Source organism: Nicotiana sylvestris, chromosome 6 (genome assembly GCF_000393655.2).
Source record: "Nicotiana sylvestris chromosome 6, ASM39365v2, whole genome shotgun sequence".
Taxonomy (NCBI): domain Eukaryota; kingdom Viridiplantae; phylum Streptophyta; class Magnoliopsida; order Solanales; family Solanaceae; genus Nicotiana; species Nicotiana sylvestris.
Genome location: NC_091062.1, coordinates 165,812,513 through 165,835,976, shown reverse-complemented (window position 1 = coordinate 165,835,976; position 23,464 = coordinate 165,812,513).

Below are 23,464 nucleotides of genomic sequence, written 5' to 3'. Positions count from 1 at the left end.
GCTGAGCACCAGCGGCCCGGTGGGTTAACTCAGCTTATGGAAATACCAATGTGGAAATGGGAGATGCTCAACATGTATTTTGTGGTAGGGTTACCTCGCACTCAGTGCAAGTTCGACTCAATTTGGGTAATAGTGGATCGACTCACCAAATCAGCTCACTTCTTGCCAGTCAAGTCCACGGATACTGCGGAACAATATGCTCAATTGTATATCAAGGAAATAGTAAGGCTTCATGGTACTCCACTTTCTATTATCTCAGATCGAGGGGCCCAGCTCACAACAATTTTTGGATGAAATTTCAGCAAGGTTTGGGTACTCAGGTGAATCTCAGCATGGCTTTCCATGCGCAGACTGATGGTCAAGCGGAGCGGACTATTCAGACGCTTGAAGATATGTTACGGGCTTATGTCTTGGATTTCAAAGGTAATTGGGATGATCACTTGCCACTTATAGAATTTTCTTACAATAACAACTTTCATGTTAGCATTCATATGGCCCATTTGAGGCATTGTACGGGAGGAGATGTAGGTCTCCGATTGGATGGTTCAAAGTGGGTGAAGCAGAATTGTTAGGGCCAGATCTCGTGCACCAGGCTATGGAAAAAGTTAAAATCATTCAGGAAAGGCTGAAAGCTACTCAGATTCGCCAGAAATCATATGCGGACATTCGTCGAAGAAAATTGGAATTCCAAGTAGATGATTGAGTGTTCTTGAGGGTATCTCCTATGAAGGGAGTCATGCGATTTGGGAAGAAAGGGAAGTTGATTCCTAGATATGTCGGGCTGTATTGGGTCACTCAAAGGATAGGACAAGTGGCGTATACACTGGAATTGCCCCCTGAAATGTCAGTAGTGCACCCGGTGTTCCATGTGTCTATGTTAAAGAAAGTGGTTGGAGACCCATCCATCCACCATCGTGCCAATCGAGGCTATTGAGGTCAATGAAGAGTTATCATATGAAGAAATTCCAGTCGCTATTCTTGATAGGCAAGTCTGGAAACTGAGAAACAAGGAAGTTGCTTCAGTTAAAGTGCTATGGCAAAGTCAACAAGTCAAGGAAGCCACGTGGGAAGCAGAAAGTGAAATGAAAGAAAAATATCCCCATCTATTTGAACAATTCTAGTAGTGATCGTGCGAACTCTTGTCTCTAAGTAAACTGATGTTGTGTTCAATCTGGTGCAAAGACACCCCATATTTTTCCCTAAATGCTTTACTATTGTAACTCCTCAAGTTGTGCAAGAATTGTATGTGTTGTGATTAATTGAGTCATGCGCAAGCCCCTTTTTGGTAAATGAAAGTTTTGTAAGAACTCATGTGATAAGTGAATGATTAAAGGCAGTGTAGATTGGTAATGATTAATTAGAATAAGTATAGTGTATTGGAGTGGTTGAACTGTATGGAATTCATTGAAGTGGCCAAATTATGTGCAGGTGTTGAGGTAATGAATTGTATACCAGTTGTTGGGATAATAGGGATAGCGTAATGGTGCTTGGAAATAATGTTTTGGGGGCTCTCTGACAGGTAGATAAGTCTAATTACAAATGGAACTCTGGCAAAAAAAAACTTTCTTCAAAAATTGGGAGTTTGCATATCATGTTTTCAAAACCAACCGATTTCCAAAATCCTCATTCGAGGATGAATGATTTTAAGTGGGGGAGGATGTAAGGCCCCGTGAAAACTTGTACTCAAAACCGGGTAGCTCGTGGTGCCATAGTCCCGAATATATGTTAGGAATGTGTAAAATTAAGTGAGCCGCGGTTCGGACCCTTTTGGTACTGATCTATGTTATAAAAAGTCAAGAAATACTATTTTCCAGGAAATGCAATTCTGCGGTCTAGAATGCGGTCGCATAACAGATATGCGGACCGCATAATCGCCGCAAAGTGAGTCAGTGTGTTGGTCGAATTGGAGGTTAAATATGCGGTCCCATATGCGATCGCATAACGGATATGCGGACTGCATAGTCGTCGCATATTTCCCTTGGGATTTTGTGAGGGGCAGTTCTGCGGTGCACTATGCGACCGCATAATGGGTATGCGGACCGCATTTCTGCCACATACCCAGGTAGTGTGTTCAGATTTTAGGAGCACTTTTGCGGTCCATTCTGCGGACCGCATTTCCACTCTACGATCGCAAAGTGTGATCGCATACCTAACTCGGGCTCCTATTTTTCTAAATTTTAAATCCGACCCCTTCTTCAATAAAACACCCCAGCCCCTTATTTAAACATATTTTCTGAACAAAACTAGAGAGAGGGAAGAGAGAATTCTTGAGAGATAAAGTCCTACCTTTATCAATTTAATTCTTCAAAGTCACTTGGGCCGGGGAATTTCAATTAATTGTCTTCATCTTCGTTCTTGCAGGTAAAATCCCCAACCCCTTTTCATTGTTTTCAGATTTAAACAAAAAGGGGGATTCTTATGCGTTAATTCTTGAAAATGAAAGTTGAGATACACATGCATGTCCTTTAAAACCTAGAATCTAGTAAGAGGAATTGGGTAGAACTAAAGATTTGCAAAAGAGGGGTTGATAACCTAAGTAAGTTCGGGCTGAGTTTGTGAACTTAAATTCTAAGTTATATGGATTAACTTGTGGACTAGATTGACGGTACCAGGTTGTTGGTGAATTGGAAATAGAAGAAAAAAAGAGAGGGGTAATTCGACTCCAGGTATGTATTGCTAACTTTATCCTTTGTAAAGTTACCTTGTTTGGTGCACGAGTAATTGGTATGTGTTACTTATGTGGACTATTTGCGAATTTTTGTGATTAATATGCCTTGAATGTTGTTGGTTAAGTCTCCCGATATAAGGGTGTAAGTAAATGGCTACAAACCAAGTGTGTGTGTGAATGTGTTTATGTGGTAAGAGCTGTGTAACAAATGATGGAAAGAAATTGTAATTTATGCAATTGAAACAACTGTGGTAATATCATACATGACTTGTCGCGGGCAATTATCGTTGTGACTTAAGTTGTATACGGGCAGTTGCATATGATGGAAATGGTATTGATGTTTATGAAAATTCTTTGTGAATTGTTGTTGGTGTCGTGTGAAATGTGATTGTCCGGTGGAATCAAGTTGTGCGCCGCAACACAAGGTTATAAGGCGTGGGTTGTGGTGATAAGGGTGGTCGAGGTAATAAGGGTGGAAAAGTGATCGAAATCACTATTGAAATAAAAATACGTGAAAGTTGTGAAATCATTGATGTGATGAAATAATGTTGAAAGGGGAAAATGAGAGATTGTGGAGTTTATTTGGCTTTGGTTGTTCCTTTCATGTGCATTTGATTGTTGATTCTATTACTGTTTGTTATCTGTGTATTTCTTGATTTTACTTGGGGTAAACTTTGTTCATACATACCAGTACAATTCAAATGTACTGACGCCCCTTTTGCCGGGGGCGCTACATTTGTGTTATGATTGTAGGTGGTTCCATAACAGGTACTCCAGCCCACCGACAGTAGCAGTCCTTCACCTCCCTTCAGCTGAATTGGTGAGCCCCTTTCCTCTCGGGGCCGTGCGTGGCTCATGCCGCTTATCCTCCCGAAAATTTTATTTTGGTATTTGCGTAAGGTATAGTCGGAGCTTTGTTACCGTCAAGTATTGTAACACTCTTCTGTATCTCTAGAGGCTCCGTAGACAGGAAATGTGGGTTATGTACTTATGTATTTTGGGTAGTATAACTTGTAAACCACGCTAAGTAACTATGTATGTTATGTAAATCTCGTAAGAATGTGTTTAAATTTATAAATGGCTATTTCACTTGGTTAATGGGTAATGGAAACGCAGGGTATCACGTGGAATAGGAAAGGCACCCAGGTCCGCTTGGCTGGGGGCTACCCGGTCGAGCACCGGTCGCGCCCCTCGGTTTTTGGGGCGTGACATCAGTACAGTATCAGCCCCTCGGGCTCACTCTCAAATCATGATGGGTACATGCGCTCACTGTGGGGGTACAGACTTCGGAGGGGCCCCTTACGGCCTAAGCGCAATATCAAGCCATCTCGTGGAAAGAAAAAGTATCTCAGGCCCTCGGCCTCATATCACTCAGCATATCCTCACATATGGTCCTCGGCCTTACTCAGTCCGAAAATCATCACAAGCCCCTCGGGCATTAGTAAAACAGTAGTTCTCAGCCCAAAACATCATTTAGAAATATCATTTAAGCTGAAATACGAATAAAAGTGGCTGAGTTTGTAAAACAGTAAATATCAACAGGACTGAGTTCAATTAATAAGTCAGACAGTGAGGAATTAGTGATAAAAATTCCCAGAAGGTTCAAATAGTTGGCACAAAGCCCAAATATGGCAATCAACAAAAATCATGACGATAACAAATAAGTTTCAGTCAAATACGCGATAAAATCAGCAATCGGGATGGACCAAGTCACAATCCCAAGTAGTAAAAGACCCCACGATCATCACCCAACACGTGTCTCGCCTCAATACAGCACTACGATGTGCAATCCGGGGTTTCAAACCCTCAGGACATCATTTACAATCATTACTCACCTCGAACCGGTTAATTCTCTAGCTCGCGATGCCTTTGCCCTTAGAATTGTCCTCCACGCATGTCGAATCTATCCAAAAATAGAACGAATACGTCACAATATGATAAGGGAACAAAGCCCAAGCAAAAACAATCGAATTACCACAAAATTCCAAAAATTGGTCAAACCCGACCCCGGGCCCACATCTCGGAATTTGACAAAATTCACAAAAGTAGAGTCCTTATACTCTCACGAGTCTATCCATACGAAAATTATCCAATTTCGATACCATTTGGTCCTTCAAATCATCATTTTATATTTTTGAAAGATTTCACAATTTTCTTCCCAAATTTCATCCCAAATCACGAATTAAATTATGAATTCAATGATAGATTCATGTACTCTAGCCAAATCTGAGTTAGAATCACTTACCCCGATGAATTTCTTGAAAAACCTTCAAAAAATCGCCAAAATCCGAGCTCTCTATATCAAAATATCAAATAAAACCCAAAACCTCGTATTTATAGATTACCCCACATATTTTCACCTCCGCTGGCCACACAAAATCGACCGCGGTCCGCACAAAACCAGTGCAGTCCGCACATAATGACCGCGGCCGCACAAGCATTTCTCTGCAGTGACATGCTTTAGTATTTTGGCCTTGACATTCGCTACCGATGTCCAAATTGCAATATCTTTACCTCTCTGGAAACTAAACATGAAGGGCTACAACTTTCGTTTATGAATCATCTCGAAATTTCTTGTAGATCAAATTACAAGCATTCCTTCGCTACCGAATGTTCTTCACCGCGGCCGTATACCATTTTGTGCGGTCCGCACAATACCTACCACGGCCGCACTTCATTTTGTGCGGTCCGCACAGCACATACTGTGGCCTCACTTCCTTTTGTGCGGACCGCGCGGGTGAATTCCGAGGCCTGCAACCCTTCTGGACCTGCTACAGCTATGATTTTCGGCCTAAAACATCCCAGAACCTACCCGGAACTTCCAGAACTTCAAACTAACTGTACCAACACATCCCAAGACATTTTTCAAACTTGTTCAAAACTTTGGAACACTCACAACCACATCAATCACCAATTTAACATAGGATTCAAGCCTAAAAACTTCAAGAACTCTTAAATTATGCTTTCAATCAAAAAGTCTATCAAATCTCGTCCGAATAACCTAAAATTTTGCACAAACATCCCAAATGACACAACGAAGCTACTGTCACTCTCGGAATTCCATTCCGACCCCTATATCAAAATCTCGCCTATCAATCGGAACTGCCAAATATCAACTTCGCCAATTTAAGCCTTATTCTTCTCTACAACTCCAAAACCCATTCCGATCGCGCTCATAAGTCACAAATCACCTCCCGAAGCTAACTGAACCATTGGAACTCACTTCCGAGCCTTCTAACACATAAGTCAATATCCAGTTGACTTTTCCAAATTAAGCCTTCTTAAAAGAGACTAAGTGTCTCATTTCTTACCAAATCCTCTCCGAACTCGAAATAATCAACCCGATCACATAAAACACGGATAACGAAGCGTATAGAAGCTAAAATAGGGGAAAACAGAGCGGTAACACATGAGACGACTGGCCGGGTCGTCACATATCTATATACCCAAACTTAATCTTGCGGTTCCTATTGCCTTATTGACTTGTATTTTCCACGTGAAGTTCCTTTATTGCCGACTTGAATTGTAATCTGAGATGCTTTTCCTTTTCTTCAGGTGGGCGCCTGATTGCTAAACTTTAACTGTCTTCCTTTGAACATTGCTACTTTCCCTTCGTTATTCAGGTGGGCTCCTGATTACCGACACTTGCGCTGCTTTTCCTTGAAACTTGAACTGCTGCTTTGTTCTTCAGGTGGGCTCCTGATTACCGACACTTGAATTGCTTTGTTCTCCAGGTGGGCTCCTGATTACCGATGCTTGAATTGCTTTATTCTACAGGTGGGCTCCTGATTACTGACACTCGAATTGCTTTGTTCTCCAGGTGGGCTCCTGATTACTGACACTTGAATTTGTTTGTTCTCCAGGTGGGCTCCTGATTACCGACACTTAAATTGCTTTGTTCTCCAGGTGGGATCCTAATTACCAACACTTGAATTGCTTTGTTCTCTAGGTGGGCTCCTGATTACCGACACTTGAATTGCTTTGTTCTCCAGGTGGGATCCTGATTACCGATCACTTGAATTGCTTTGTTCTCCAGGTGGGCTCCTGATTACAAATCACTTGAACTGACTCCTCTGAAACTGCCGCATGTGAATCTAATTGCAACAAAACAAACAAAACCAAAGAAAGTTTTCTGCCCCAGTTTGATATCGGGAACATCTGTGAGTTTTAATCGAATCATAGTACCCAAAAGCTCTAAGAATTTAAAAGCTAAATCCCATTATCCAGGAGGGTCCTGAGAACTAAAATTAAATCTCATATTAAGAGTGAAAATTTTAGAGCTAAATTATATTTCCTCAAGTAAAACTTACGCTAAATCTCATTATCTAAGAGGGTCCTGAAAAACTTTTAAAATTAAATTTCATTATCCAGGAGGGTCGTGATTTCAAGACAGCTAAAGATTGATAACTTAAGAAAACTAAAATTGACACCTTCTTTTTCTTTTTTTTTTCAAATCCAGACTTCCTTTTTTTTCAAATTACCCTAGGAGAACATTCGTCAGACTAGGTTTTCTATCTTAGGAGAAAGATTCATCATACCAAGATTTTGATCCTAGGAGAAAGTTCATCAAACTAGGTCCCTGTTTTAATACTTTTTTTATTATCTTAGGAGAAAGATTCATCAGACTAAGATTTCTATCCTAGAAGAAAGTTCATCAGACTAAGATTTTGATCCTAGGAGAAAGTTCATCAGACTAGGTCTCTTTTCTACTTCTTTTTTTGGTATCTTAGGAGAAAGATTCATCAGACTAAGATTTCTATCCTAGGGGAAAGTTCATCAGACTAGGTTTTCTATCTCAGGAGAAAGATTCATCAGACTAAGATTTTGATCCTAGAAGAAAATTCATTAGACTAGGTCTCTCTTTTTTGGTATCTTAGGAGAAAGATTCATCAAACTAAGATTTTTATCCTAGGAGAAAATTCGTCAGACTAGGTCTTCTACCTTAGGAGAAAAATTCATCAGACTAAGATTGAGATCCTAGGAGAAGATTCGTCAGACTAGGTTCCCTTTTTTTGTTATCTTAGGAGAAAGATTCATCAGACTAAGATTTCTATCCTAGGAGAAAATTCATCAGACTAGGTTTTCTATCTTAGAAGAAAAATTCATCAGACTAAGACATCTATCCTAGGAGAAAGTTCATCAGACTAGGTTTTCTATCTTAGGAGAAAGATTCATCAGACTAAGATTCATATTGGGAGGAAAATCCATCAAAACTAGGACTTTTTATCCTATGAGGAAAAATGTGAAGATCAATGGCAAGATTTTATGCACAATAGCAAGACAAACAAAGGCAAAGATTTGAGAAACTTCCCATTGTAGTCTCTTCTCTTCTTTTCTTTTCCTTCTCTTTTTTCTTATTTTTTTTCTTTTCTTTTCTTATTTTTTTTCCTTTTTTTTGAACCATTTTCCTTGCACTGCTTTGTTCCTATTTCACACAAAGAAAAATTGGTCAGTTTTGAAAATGGTGGTCGGTTTGTGGCCTTGAGTCTTGGGCAGCTTGGCTTTTGCTCAATCAGCTTGAGTCGGTCTCAAAAGACTTTTATTTTGCACCAACTCTGATTGTTTCACACCCAGTACCATTTGTATTTGCGGCTCAATCAGCCTTATCCCAACTGGAGATCTTTGCTTAGGTGACCTTTTCCGATATCTTGAATGACTTCCTGCTTTTTGAGAAATTTGTTTGTCAGAGAGAATCACCAGTTATCTTTCTTGCGCCAAGTAGGCTGACAAGAGTCTTTTTGGGGAAGCCTTTGCATGAATCCTCAAGGTATATTGACAATAACAACTGAATGCTGGCCAAATTACTTTGTACAACTGAAAAGCTGGTAGCAGATTTTGAAATCTTTTCTTACTTGTTTTGACAAGGACTGACTCAGAGTGAAGGACACAATAATGCAAAGAAACAAGTACTAACAAGAAATGCCCCTGTCGGAAGGACAGAAGGAAGAGTTCTTTTTTTTCAATAACTAGCCTTAATGATCATGACATGCATTTTGTACTTAACGACTGATCTACCAAACTAATCCAATCTTCCATTTTACCATTCTTATGACCTTTGAAGTCGGGCTTGTTCGTGTCAGTTCTTTGTATCAGCTTCGCGACTCACTTTTAACTAGGGGTGTCCCGAGGGATTTTCACCTACAAGTCTCTATCATTTATTTATCTCTTCTTACCGTCGCCTTACAATGCCCGTGAAGGTTTTCACTAGTAAGACTCTCTCATATTTCTTATTATTTTTCTTTCCTCTTTATTTTTTTTGTGAGCAACTTGATAGTGTTCTATGTCGTGTGACAACCGTTGTTCATTGCATGCTTCTCTTGGTATTCTTGAAGGCTTATCGAGAGGTCTTTATTTAGAAGGTTTTTGGATAGGGTTAGACGAAAGGCCGGCATAAGGCTCAAAACAGACTAAAGATGATGGGGTTGTATACTTACAACTTTTGGAATCGACTCTTTTAAAAATGAAATAAAATCTTTGCCCCAGTTTCAGGTATTTGGGATTTTTTTGACTTTTTCTTTATTCTTTTTTTAAAATTCTTATTTGGTGGGACCGAACCTTGATGCTGCCTACGTATCCTTATTTTTTAAGAAATCAGGTCGAACGTAGTTTAAACATCTGACCTAACTAATTTTTCCTCTTTCTTTCTATATCACTTTCTTTTTCTTTATTTTTTATTTTTTTAAACAAGTTACCCCAGCTTCTATTTTCTGGGGGCATAGACCTTTGCCAGTTCTTTTCTTCTTCATTTTTTTTTGCTTGAACTTTCCAAGAATTGCCTCAGTTTGTACTCTTGGGACATGGACTCTTTTTTTTTCCTTTTTCTTTTTTTTTTTTTTATTATTTTTGACTCTTGACTCTAAACTTGATTCCAAAAGAGGGTAGTCAAAGAAAATAACACAGGCTCAAAAAGGGTAGCGAAGGATATAAAGTGTTTGGATAGCATAAAAAGGATCTCCCAGCCTCAAGAATGCCAAACATAATAACCTTTCGCAATCACAGCATTGATGAACATGTTTGTCCTCTTTGTGTGTCGTGGTCACAAGACACTTTCCATCCCTTAATGTCAAAATTTCTAACAAACATCAATTGATTAAACATCCTCAAGCCCGATCTTCACAATGATTTGAAGGTGAATTTTACTCGACCTTAATTCCAAAGTATTTCAACTCTTTATTCATCCTCAAAAATGCCTTTTCCTCAGTTGTCCAATTCAAACTTAAATCAATTTTCTAAGATCTGGCCAAAAATTCCGCATGCATGTCATGTCATTAAACCTAACGGGAAAAGAACTAAGCATGGAATGATACAAAAGGACAAACTGTATTTCATTGAGTAAACAACAAGACAAATAACCTAAAATCCGAGTTACAACACTAAATAACCCGGCTAATGAAAATAGCAACAGAACATAAAGACAAGACTCACACAAACAGAATGGAGGGATAGAAGGGTTTGGCTCAATAAAACAAATAAACTCTGGATCACAACCCTGAAATAACCCAGATAATAGAAAAAACATCAAAACAAAATACCAAGATTCCTTCCTAGTGAGGAGGGAATAACTTTTCAATTGCTAAGCTTGACATTTAGCCACAAATTTGCTCATCAGAATCAGTAGAGCCTTCTCCAATTTCAAAATCATTAACTTTAGTTAGCAAATTACCGAGAGGATTCTCATACTCCCTGTCACCATGCATCATACCCACAAAGTGTGCATCATCATGTGCAGGTAAAGGATTCTACGCGAAATTCTTGGTGTCACTGTCTTGGATCACAATAAGGTTTTCCTGGATCATCCTTTCTATTTCTCTTTTCAAATCCCGACAGCTTTCAACATTGTGCCCTGTCACGCCCCCTTTTTCTCGCGAAATCAGGTTTATGACATTTGGGAGGACAACTCATTCCCTTTTAGGAATTGGGTTTTTTATATTTGATGAGTCGCCACCTAATGATTAAGTGCATTAGGACACTAGGAAGAATTTGTTTAGAAAAACCAGAGTTTGGGTAAGGGCTAGAAATTATCTTGGGGGGAAGGTGTTAGGCACCCCTCAAGATCCATTAGTATGGTTCCCGACCATGCTACAATTGTGACTTAAGTACAAACAATAAATAAGCAATTAAGGGTTTCAAATATGAGGGGTTGTCACATTGTGATTGCAAATAAGTTAAAGTTTGAAGAAACAAGAAAGTTGAAATTTGAGAAAAAGGAGTTTGAAATTTTGAAAGTAATAAAATAAACAAGTAAAGGGAAGGGGGGTCCTAGGCTTATAAATAATATGGATCACATCAATGCAATACCTAGTAATCACTCCTCAGAAGAGGGGTTACACGTGGTATTAGCGCACCGGTCATCATATCCATATCTACCCTTTTGCCACCCCGTTGAGGTATTTAAATGCAGAATGGTTTCGTTACTTATTGCATGCTAGTACCCGCCCCAATACTTTTCAGTCCCAGAGGCATTCAGGACTACTAGTCCTAAAGGGAAGGGAAATATGGGTTTTGTGTGGTTTAAAGGATAAAATTCTAAAGCGACAAACAAAAACACATAAGGCAGATTATGGGAAACACATAACAATTTAAAAGGCTCAGATGGGTCTCCTCACTTAAAGACAGATTGTTTAGCATGTCTTACAGATACTGGTTATGGTCTGAATTAAACTTAAATGTTAAGGAGGTAGACTGGTCTATTACACATTTCGAATAAGAAACCGAAATTAGACCTGCCTACTAGTTGGAATTAACAGAGTCTGATTCAATTAGCTAATTTTACCTTATAGCTTGACTAAGTGAAACCTACAGACATGACATCTAATAATGCAGAAGTGTACTGATTTTTACAAGAAGAAGACTTGTTGATTATAGAAAACATAAGTTCTGCAGACATTGAGTAACGTTACTACTGATTTTAGACTTGTAAACAATTCAGACCAGTTGGTTACTCCTATAGACATGCTTTCTAAGCGTTATTGAGTTTAACCTTTACGAAAATGCAGAAATACTATAGGCATGGTGTTTAAAATGCTGATTTTTATTATTTAAGCCTATAGACATGCTTTCTAAGCGTTATTGAGTTTAACCTTTACGAAAATGCAGAAATCCTATAGGCATGGTGTTTAAAACGCTGATTTTTATTATTTAAGCCTATAAATGCGTTTTCCTAGTGATAGATGCATATGCAGAATTAAGGAAACTCTATAGACATGTTCTCTATGTGATAAGCAAAACCGCGAAAACCTATAGACATGGTCTCTATGTATGAAATGAAGAAGCTATAGACATGGTATCTATGTATGAAATACAGAGGCTATAGACATGGTATCTAAGTATGAAATGCAGAACCTATAGACAGGATTTCTATATGAAATGCAGAACCTGTGGGCATGGTTTCTATATGAAAAACGCAGAAGTGCAGGTCTTGTAAACATGATTTCTATATGAAAAGGCAGAAGTGAAAACAGGACATGATTGCAGCAGTAAATACCTATGAACATGATATATACCCTTGTGCATACATGAGTGACCCTCCCCTTTTCACTAAAACCCCATATGTTATTACAAATTATTACATCCCAGAATGAATAAAGAAAAGTAAAATAAAATTACATCAGAAAGCTAAAAAATCCCAATCAAGGAGAGCCTAATTCAAACTTCTGTCTGAAGCATAAAGTAAACCAACTCCAAAAATCAAATTCCAAAGCCTTTCTCCTATTCGGGATGTGTCAGAGTTCCCTAAGAGTCTCAAGTGGACTCCGGGCAGTCCTTACACCCAAATATATTGCAGAATTAGATTATAGTGCAGTGTGGAAGGGTCAGCCCTCAAATGTCCAAGTTCAAAGGGAGCTCAAGGTCCTAAAGCAAGGCTCATAGGAGGGAGGCAGAACTTAGAATCTAAGAGAGAGTGCAAGTGCATTGAGGAGATTTTGGAGAAAGCAAAGACAGGCTGGTGCTCATACCCAGCAATTGTAAGTGTTGGCACAGCCCAACCAGCCTGTTAGCCACATTGTTTGGGAGTTAGGATCCATTAAAGGATCAAGTCCAGACATGAGCAACAATTTGGATGTTGCCATGCTTTGAACTTTAATTCAAACACATAGAAGGGAATAATGGTATGAGGAATTCACACAGCAACAAATGCAAAGAGCTGCATATTCAATACAGAACATAAACAATAAAGTACACAAGATTATTGAAACTGTAAAGCAAACACATAGCGATGAAGCTGAAAGTTAAATTAGAACATACCAGTTTCAGGAAAATAAGAAGAGAAGAGCAGTAGTAGCCAAATTGCAAACACATAGCCAGAAGATTTCAGAAGAGAGTAGAGTGTTGAATTGAGAATGTAGGAGTATTGAAATTGAAAGTGTTCAATAAGTGTTGTCGAAGTATTGAAATCAAGGTCTTAAAGAGTATTGAATTGGAAGTGTGTAAAAGTGCAGAAGGGTCGTGCCCTTTATAGTGCAGAAAGCAAGCAAGAAACGGTAAGAAAATAGTTTCGAAATCAATCACATAAGGTCTCCCTTCAATTAAGGGATTCTGATTTCAAACGGGCAAGATAATTAAGGAAAAGGTTTGATCAAAATCTTTTCCAAAGTATCACAAGAAGGGTAAATACACAGAAGTTATTTAAGGCAAAAGTCGAGTGGTACATGGTTTGTGCAAATAAGGAAAGGCGATCACTCAACAGCCAGTAAAATCAAAATTGCAGGCTTTGTTCGAATGAACCAAGTCAGGAAAAATGAGGAAAGGGTTTTACTTAAGAAAAATCAGTAACAATCAATCAAACCTTATTAAGAGTAATTCTGAATCAATCACAGGTTGACAAAACCTTTTGAAGGTAAAATTGCTCATATATAAAACATACAGACATATCGAACAAGAAAGAACTATCATGCGAAAAAGCCTAGTATAGAAGAGTTATGGGTCATAACAAAGAGGCTCAAATCCAGTACATAGACTTAGAATGAGTTTGAGAGTATCCAGGGTCCCAAATAGAACCCTAGCCCAAAACACAAGATCAAACTCGCCAAAAAACCCCCAAATCCTAGGGTTTTCAACTTGAGTCAGATACAGAGAAGAGAAGACAAATAACTAAAACAGGCTTAGAGGTCTCTTTCAGGGATTCATGTGAAAACAAACAGATAAAATAGCAGGTTCAACGCAAATAGAATGAAGAACTGATTTGAAGCATAAAAAGCACGTTTTAAGAAAGCTTGGAACTTAAACAAGTTTCAGAAGAGAAACGAGATAGTATAGCACTTTAGAGAACAGTAGAGGAAATATGTTTAACAAAGAACTCAAACAAAATCCAGAAGAAGGCAACTAAAGACCTAAAAGCTTAGCAGAAAATACAGTAGAGGAACATAGGGGTAAACGAACACATAAGATAAACATGTGAAAGGATGATATATAAACCAGTAGAAGAAAGAACGGAGCACAATAGAAGGACATGCAAAATAAGGCAAACATAAGAACACAGGAGAAGGACATGCGAGGTAGAAAAGAGAAAATAAAAACATAGCATAGACAGATTCACATAAAGAGAAGAAGAAGAGGAGTCAGAAAACATTTTAAAACCTTTTTAGAGACCCTAAATCGAAGAGAAGTAATTTTTGAAAGAAAATTAGGGAAAATGTTTAAGAACTCAAGTAGAGCACAGACATAGCATAGATATAAGAAAACAACCATAGAAAAACCTTGAATAGCTTAGGGTTTCAGAGAAACCCTAGAAATGAGAAAGGCTTGGAAGAAGGTCCGATCTTGAGTCGGAGAGGTCAGAAATAGGCTTCTGATGTTTGAATACACCGGAACCAGGCAGGAGAAGCCATAGAACCTTGGATCTGTAGAGATCTGAAAGGATACCATCGAGGTCAGACCTCGAAACTTCGAACACCCAGGGTTTAATGGTGGAGGAGGGTGAGTACAGGCCATCCATGGCCTGAGAAGCCATGGGTTCCGGTGAGATTGCAGTTGAAGAGGGGTGAGAGAGGCTAGGGTTTTAGAAACCTTTGAGAGAGTTTGAGAAAGGGAGAGTATTAAAAGGCGACTGAGAGATGGAAATGAGCGGATCGGGGTAGGGTTAGTGAATTAAAAAAGGTAAGGGGTAATCGTGGCCGTTGATCTAAATGATCAACTGCCTAGATTGAAAGAAAGGGCCATGCGAGTTAATTGGTTGGGTCAGGGGTCGGGTTAGATTAGAATTGGGCCGGTCCAATTGGGTTTCAAAATTAGGTCAATTAGGGGGGTCAATTTGGTTATGATTGAAATACAAATGGGCCTGATTTTAAATAGCCAGTTTTTCCCTTTTTATTTTTTAAAAAATAGTAAATGATTTTGAAAGTAAATTAAGAGTACTAGATCAGTTAATAATATATAAATATTGATTTATAAATGTTGGAACCAATTTTATAATTATAAAAATGCTATTAAATCTTAAAGTAGGCTAGAATTGTAATTCTATGCAATTTAGCTTTAAAAATACCAAATTAATTTGTAAAAATATATAAAAATTACCTTAAATATATTTGGGTATAAATATGGGAAATAAAATAAATTATCCACCAAAATGATAATTTTGGGAATAATTATTGGTTTTTATACTGCTGAAATGAGCAATAAATTGATTTTAAAAATCTTTAAAAATTGGAAAAAAATAATAAAACACTTGGGCATGTTTATATATGCGTACATATGTTATATTGAAAGTATTTTGTATATATAAAAATATATAGGGAAAAATTGGGTATCAACAGCTGCCCCTCTTTACCCGGGAAGGATGAAAGAGTTGTCGGTAAAGATATGATGGCTAATTTTGACCGAACGAGATGGTTTGAAGAATTTGACCGTGCTCTGGTTCCTGAGCTGCCTACATATCCCCGATCTTATAGGAATCAGGCCATATGTAGTTCAGGATCCACCGGCGGAATATGCTGACGGAGGTTTTACAAGAACGAACGCGGTATTCGGGTCAGGAAGGATTGTTAAGGTCTACTTCGGGCTGCGGGAACTGGAGCGGGATCTCTCCTACTGAGACGGTCGTTGATAGTTGTTTACCTGCGAAGGAACAATACAAATGTATATGGTGCAAGATTTAAACGTGATGCAAGTTCCCATTGGACCATGAATGATGCCTTTGGACGGTTAAGATGATGTCCTCAAACCATGATGTCCTGGGACATGAAGCGTATAATAAAGGATTTGCAGGCCATGAAATGATTCTCTTGGGATATGAAGATGATGCCTCCGAGGTATGATGCCTTTGAATAATTATATGCAAAAGATAAAATGGGGTCCTCATGCCATGGCATGGCGTTCTCGGGATATGAAAATGGTGTCTCCGAACAATGATGCCTTCGGACAATTTGGCAATCTTTCAGCCCATGAGATGCAAAAGGAGACGATCTTTTAGCCAATGCAAAAAATGTAAATGCGGTGGCGGTATTTCAGCCGATGCAAGATGTAAATAGAAAGCGGCGATATGTTAGCCATGCAAAAAATGTAAACAAGGTGGCAGTATTTCAGCTGATGCAAGATAGAAAGTGGAGATATGCAAGAAAAATAAAAGTGACGATATTTCAGCCGTGCAAGATGTAGATGAAGGTCGCGATCTTTCAGCCATGCGAGACATAAATGAAGTGGTGATATTTCAGCCATGCAGGTGAAGACATGGCTTAGTCTCGAAAGGCAGAATGGTAGCCCTATGCAATGCAGCAAAATGCAGATGGAGGTAGAGCTTAACCTCAAAAGGCAGAATGGTAGCCTTATGCAATGTGGAGAATGCAGATGGAGACAGAGCTTAGTCTCGAAAGGTAGAATGGTAGCCTTATGCAATGCGGCAAAATGCAAATGGAGGTAGAGCTTAACCTCGGAAGGCAAAATGGTAGCCTCGTGCAATGCAGGCGAAATGCAGATGGAGCTAGAGCTTAACCTCGGAAGGCAGAATGGTAGCCTCATACAATGCAGGCGAAATGCAGATGGAGGTAGAGTTTAACCTCGGAAGGAAGAATGGTAGCCTTATGCAATGCAAAAAATGCAGATGGAGACAGAGCTTAGTCTCGGAAGGTAGAATGGTAGCCTTATGCAATGCAAAGAATGCAGATGGAGACAGAGCTTAGTCTCGGAAGGCAGAATGGTAGCCTTATGCAATGCAAAGAATGCAGATGGAGACAGTGCTTAGTCTCGGAAGGCAGAATGGTAGCCTTATGCAATAAATAAAAGGCAGGTGGCAGTAGAGTTTTCTTAGCTGATATCTTATTTCGATATTGTGGTTGCTGGGGATATTGTGTGCGTATAGCAACTGTGAGTAGGTGACATTTCTGAGAGTTGTATTCCTGGTCAGTATGAGTGTATAGTATATTCGATGATTTTCCAACTCAGGTGCCTGCATCCAAAGAAAAATCATGAGTTTTGTAAAGGGGAAAGGTTAGTTCGTATCCCTGCTGACTTTTCTTGAACTGTTCGGCTCTGTTTCGGTGATACTGTGCGTATCATTGGGGTAGCATTGCTAAACAAAGCAATTTTGGTAACAGACATGCATGATTTAGTAAAATCCTAATATAAGTGCATCATTAAGAATAATTTTCTTTAGATGAACCTACGACTGCGACGTGGTTCAAAACATTGCAACTTTGCTTGCTTCGGAATTTTGAGGGTCCTTCTCAAAATTCTGCCCCAGTTTACCAGGTTGTTGCTCCTGACAGGTGTTAATGATAAATGGCTGGAATCGACTTCACAATTTTGAGGGTCCTCCTCAAAATTCTGCCCCAGTTTCCAATAGCGGGGAAAATGGAAATTTTATTGAATTGTGACCGAATCCATTGGGCTACCTACGTATCCCCTCTTAAACGGGAATCAGGTGAGGCGTAGTTCAAATTACATCATAAAAGAAAGCATAAAGGTTACACATAGTATCGCTTGACTGCATCTGAATTGATCGGCTTTGGCCAAACTTCTCCGTCCATTTCTGCAAGTATGAGGGCTCCTCCTGTCAGAACCTGGTGAACCATGTACGTACCCTGCCAGTTGGGAGAGAATTTCCCTTTGGCTTCCTCTTGATGTGGAAAAATTTTCTTTAACACCAGCTGCCCCGGTGCGAATTGTCTCGGCTTGACTCTTTTGTTGAAGGCTTTGGACATTCTGTTCTGATAGAGCTGACCGTGGCAATCTGCATTCATTCTCTTTCCGTCTATAAGAGCTAGTTGCTCGTAACTACTTTTTACCCATTCTACGTCGTCGAGCTCTACTTCATGTATGATCCTTAAGGAAGGAATTTCTACCTCAGCGGGTATGACTGCTTCTGTACTATATACCAACATGTAGGGAGTTGCCCCAGTTGATGTGCGGACTGTGGTGCAGTATCCCAATAAAGCAAATGAGAGCTTCTCGTGCCACTGCTTATGCTTCTATCATTTTTCTTAGTATCTTCTTGATATTCTTGTTGGCAGCTTCTACGACTCCGTTCATCTGAGGTCTGTAAGTTGTAGAATTCTTGTGTTTAATATTGAAGGTTTCACACATGGCCTTCATCAAGTCACTATTGAGATTGGAACCATTATCAGTAATTATTGATTCTGGGATCCCAAATCGACAAATGATGCGGTCACGGACAAAGTCTGCCACAACTTTCTTAGTCACTACTTTGTATGATGTTGTTTCAACCCATTTGGTAAAATAATCAATTGCCACTAGAATGAACCTGTGCCCGTTTGATGCGGTGGGATCGATAGGTCCGATGACATCCATTCCCCAAGCGGCGAATGGCCACAGCGAGCTTGTTGCATTAAGCTCATTTGGGGGCACCTTTATCATGTCTGCATGTATCTGACAGCGATGGCACTTTCGGACATGATAGACGCAGTCCATTTCCATAGTCATCCAAAAATAACCATCCCAAAGTATCTTCTTGGCTAAGACAAAATCGTTCATATGTGGACCGCAGGTCCCATCATGGATTTCCTCTAGTAGCCTGGATGCTTCCCTTGCGTCGACACACCTTAATAATCCCAAATTAGGAGTCCTCCTATACAAGATTCCTTCACTGTGGAAGAAATTGTTAGACAACCTCCGAAGTGTGCGCTTCTGAGTGGTGTTGGCAAGCTCTGGGTATTTTCCTTATGCCAGGTATTCCTTGATATCATGAAACCAAGGTTTTCCGTCCACTTCTTCCTCGACATGAGCACAATAGGCTGGCTTATCATGAATCTTCACCAGAATAGGATCAATAAAGTTCTTATCTGGATGTTGTATCATAGAGGACAGGGTAGCCAATGCGTCGGCAAACTCATTCTGGAATCTGGGAACATGCTGGAATTCTGTCTTTGTGAATCTCTTTCTCAACTCCTGTACATGATACAGATAAGGGAGTATCTTGGAGTTCTTGGTTTCCCATTCTTCTCAGACCTGATGTATATGCAAGTCTGAATCCCTGATTACTAGCAACTCTTGGATGTTCATGTCAATGGCCATCTTGAGTCCCAAGATGCAGGCTTTGTACTCAGCCATATTGTTGGTGCACGGGAACCTGAGTTTGGCAGACACAAGGTAATGCTGACCGGTTTCTGATACTAGAACTGCTCCTATGCCAACTCCTTTGAAATTTGATACTCCTTCAAAAAAACATTCTCCAACCATCATAGGATTCTGTAATGTCTTCTCCTATGAAGGATACCTCCTCGTCAGGAAAATACGTCTTTAAGGATTCATATTCTCCATCCACGAGATTCTCGGTAAGATGATCTGCCAAAGCCTATCCTTTGATTGTTTTCTGAGTCACGTAGACAATGTCGAATTCACTCAGCAGGATTTGCCACATGGATAGCTTGCCAGTGGGCATGGGCTTCTGAAAGATGTACTTCAACGGATCCATCCTTTATATGAGATACGTAATATAGGCACAGAAATAGTGCCTTAACTTCTGAGTTACCCAAGTCAGAGCACAACAGATGCATTCCAACAGAGAATATGGGGCCTCATATGGGGTGAACTTCTTGCTGAGATAATAGATGGCATGCTCCTTCCTTCCCATTTCATCATATTGTCCCAGAACACAACCGAATGCTCCATCCAATACTGCAAGGTAGAGCAATAGAGGTCTGCCCGGCTCGGGCGGGACCAAGACTGGCGGTGTGGACAGGTACTCCTTGATTTTGTCGAAGGCCTTTTGACATCCATCAGTCCATTTGGCAGCGGTTTCCTTCTTTAACATCTTACATATTGGCTCACAGATGACAGTAAATTGGGCTATGAACCGGCTGATGTAGTTGAGTCTTCCCAAGAAACTCATTACGTCCTTCTTGTTCTTTGGTGGTGGCAACTCTTGAATGTCTCTGACCTTTGACGGATCTAGTTCTTTTCCTCGGCGACTCACAATGAACAAAAGTAGTTTTCCAGCAGGAACCCCGAATGCACATTTTGCGGGATTCAGCTTCAAATTGTACCTTCTTAGTCTATTGAAGAACTTCCTCAAACCTTCCATGTGATTAGTGGCTTTCTTGGACTTGATGATGACGTCATCTACATATACCTCGATCTTCTTATGTATAATATCATGGAAAATGGTAGTCATGGACCTCATGTAGGTGGCCCCAGCATTCTTTAATCCAAACGGCATCATCTTGTAACAATACATTCCCCACAGCATAATCAAGGTCGTTTTCTCAGCATCTTCTTCATCCATCCAGATCTGATGATACCCAGCAAAACAATCAACAAACAACTGTAGCTCATGCTTGGCGCAGTTGTCAATTAGAATGTGTATGTTTGGCAAGGGGAAGTCGTCTTTGGGACTGGCCCGGTTGAGGTCCTTGTAGTCGACACAGACTCTGACCTTCCCATCCAAAGTTCTTTGGTATTGGCACGATGTTGGCTAACCATGTTGGATACTCTACTACTCTGAGAACCTTAGCTTTGACTTGCTTGGTAACTTCTTCCTTAATTTTCAAACTCATGTCAGGCTTGAACTTCCTGAGCTTCTGCTTTATCGGTGGGCATGTCGGATCAGTTGGAAGCTTGTGCGCCACAATAGATGTACTCAAACCAGTCATGTCGTCATACGACCAGGTGAATATGTCCTCATATTCCTTTAGAAATTCTATGTATTCTTCCTTTTCTGCTGGTGACAAATTAACGTTGATCCGAGTTTCTTTGACATTTTTTGCATCTCCCAGGTTAACAATCTCGGTCTCGTCCAGGTTGGACTTAGGTCTGTTCTCAAAATCCTCAACCTCTTTAACAACCTCTTCTGGTATATCATCTTCCTCTGAGTCCGTTTGTCACATTATCTCGTTACATGTCATAGTCGTTGGTTTATCAAGATAAGTAATAGTAATACTGTAAATAAAGTAAATGAGAGAAAGTAATAAGAGTAAGATTCATAAGAAAAATCGAAATTCTTTGAAAAATTCCATAACTGGTTTGAACATTGAAGATCTTATTGCAAAATTAAAAGGCATAATGAAAATCAACTAGTAAAAATGGAAAATAGTGCATGATGCTTGTTCAGCCTTGCTACCCCGAGGCTTTCCGGGCTCTGGTGGTTCTGATGGACCAATTGTTGAGGCGCTCTCCTCGGCTCACAGTTTGTATGGAAGGGCCTTTCTCCCCCTCCTCCTCGAAAATGACACAACAATCCATGTCATCCTCTTCCAAAACAAATCCCTCATCGCTGTCAGTGCTTCTACTTCTTTTGACCCATATATAACATAAGCGGCTGGAAAATCTGCTCCAGGCAAGGTATCGAGTGCTCTAGTGGATAATAAGGCCTGCGCCATGGCGGCGACCATTCATTGAACTCTTTCCAGGTGTACTCGTATCCCAGACCGAAGGTGGTACCATGTTTCTTCAGCTTGACAGGCTTAGCGATCCCTTGTAGGTTCTTGCCAAGTCCCGTGTCTGGCTCATATCCGCACCAGTTCAATATGCTTTGTCCCACCATTTATCCCTTGTCAACGGCGTTGACTCGTTTGATGTGGTGATAGGTTTCTCCGTTTATCTTCTTTCTTCCTCCGATCGCCGGGATGGTTTGGAGACTGTATATGGGATTGCTACCGTCGCCGTGGATGATCACCTCTTGGTAACTCCACTCAAATTTCACTGCCTGATGTAGGGTTGATGCTACAACTCCAGTGGCATGAATCCATGGTCGTCCCAAGAGCAAGTTGTAAGATGCCGGCACATCTATTACTTGAAAGTCGACATCAAACCAAGTAGGCCCCATCTGTAAACACTGGCTGATTTCCTCAATAGTGGACCTTTGGGAACCGTCGAAGGCTTTGACGTTAATGGCCCCGTCTTTGATCTCATGCATCCCTTTCCCTAATGTTCTGAGTGTTACCAGCGGACAAATATTGAGGCTGGACCCTCCATCAATCAGGACCCTGGTGATAAAATAATCCTCGCATTGCACGGTGATGTGCAATGCCTTGTTGTGGCTCAGCTTTTCTGGTGGCAAATCATCTTCATGAAAAGTGATTTTGTGACTCTCTAGTACCTATCCCACCATATTTTCCATTTCCCCTCTGGTGATGTTGCTTGGTACATGCGCCGCACTCAGCACCTTCAATAAGGCATTCTTATGTGCGTCAGAGCTTTGTAGAAAAGCTAAGATAGAGATTTGGGCTGGCGTTTTGTTCAACTGATCAATGACTGAATACTCATTGGCCTGTATCTTCCTTCTAGAGGTCATCGGGCCTAGCTTCAGTGATGGTTGGCCGTCCAGATTCCTGCTTACTCGACTTAGCCAAGTGTTCTGGAGTATAAACCTTGACGGTCCTTGTCATACCCTGTGCTGCAACTGCTTCTCCGAACTTGGTTTTCCCTTTCCTTCTTGCCTCGGCTGTGTAATCCTATGGTATGGCTTTTGTGTGGAACGGTGTTATGGCTATCATTGCTACCGGAATGGGCACCCTTGCTTTAGAAGGTAATATAGCAACCTCAAATGGTATAGGTGCCTTTGGGGACCCAAACTTGACCTCAATTGGTATTGGCGTCATTGTAGGGGGTGGTTCTTCAAACTCAAGTGGTACAGAAATATTCACCTCGGCATCCCTAGAAGGCTGAATATGGACCACAATCGAGTTAAGGGTGACTGTTGATTTCTTTGGCTCGTCACCCTCTGCGATTAATCTAATCGATCCTTTGGGGTCCCAATCATCTTCTGTCTCAATCATGTGAACGCCTCCACCCTTGTGGTCTGGTATAGGGTTGTTGCGGACGTTCGGGGCAGGCTTTTTTACCACGATGAACTTGTTGTCAATCAATGCTTGGATCTTATCCTTCAAAGAGCGGCACTTATCAATGGTATGCCTTTCATGCCGGAATGGTATGCACAAGTTTTGTTTGAGTTGACCCATTGGGAGGGGTTTTCGAGGGTTATGGCAGGGATAGGGGTGACATAACCAGTAGCTTTGAGCCTTTCAAACAGTTGGTCAATTGGTTCGGCAATAGTGGTATACTGTTTGGGAGGTCTGCGGTCGAAATTTGGTCGGGGTCTAGGAATGTTTTGGCTAGGGGGAGGTGATTGATAGTGGGCTTGTTAGGTGTTGTAGGCTTGGTGGACGTGTGTGGGTTGGGAGTATCTAGGTGAAATAGGTTGATATGTGGGTGCTAGATGTGATTAGTAAGTAGGTGGTGGAGCTTGGTAAGAGGGAGAGGGTGCTTGGTAATTTGGGGTAGGTTGATATGTGAGTGGAGGTATTGGGTAGGTTCGGTATTTGATTGGGGATTTTGTTCTCTGTGCAACCATCACGGCACTTACGTCCCTTTTCTTGGACGTGCCACCAGACTATAGAACCTTGTTGG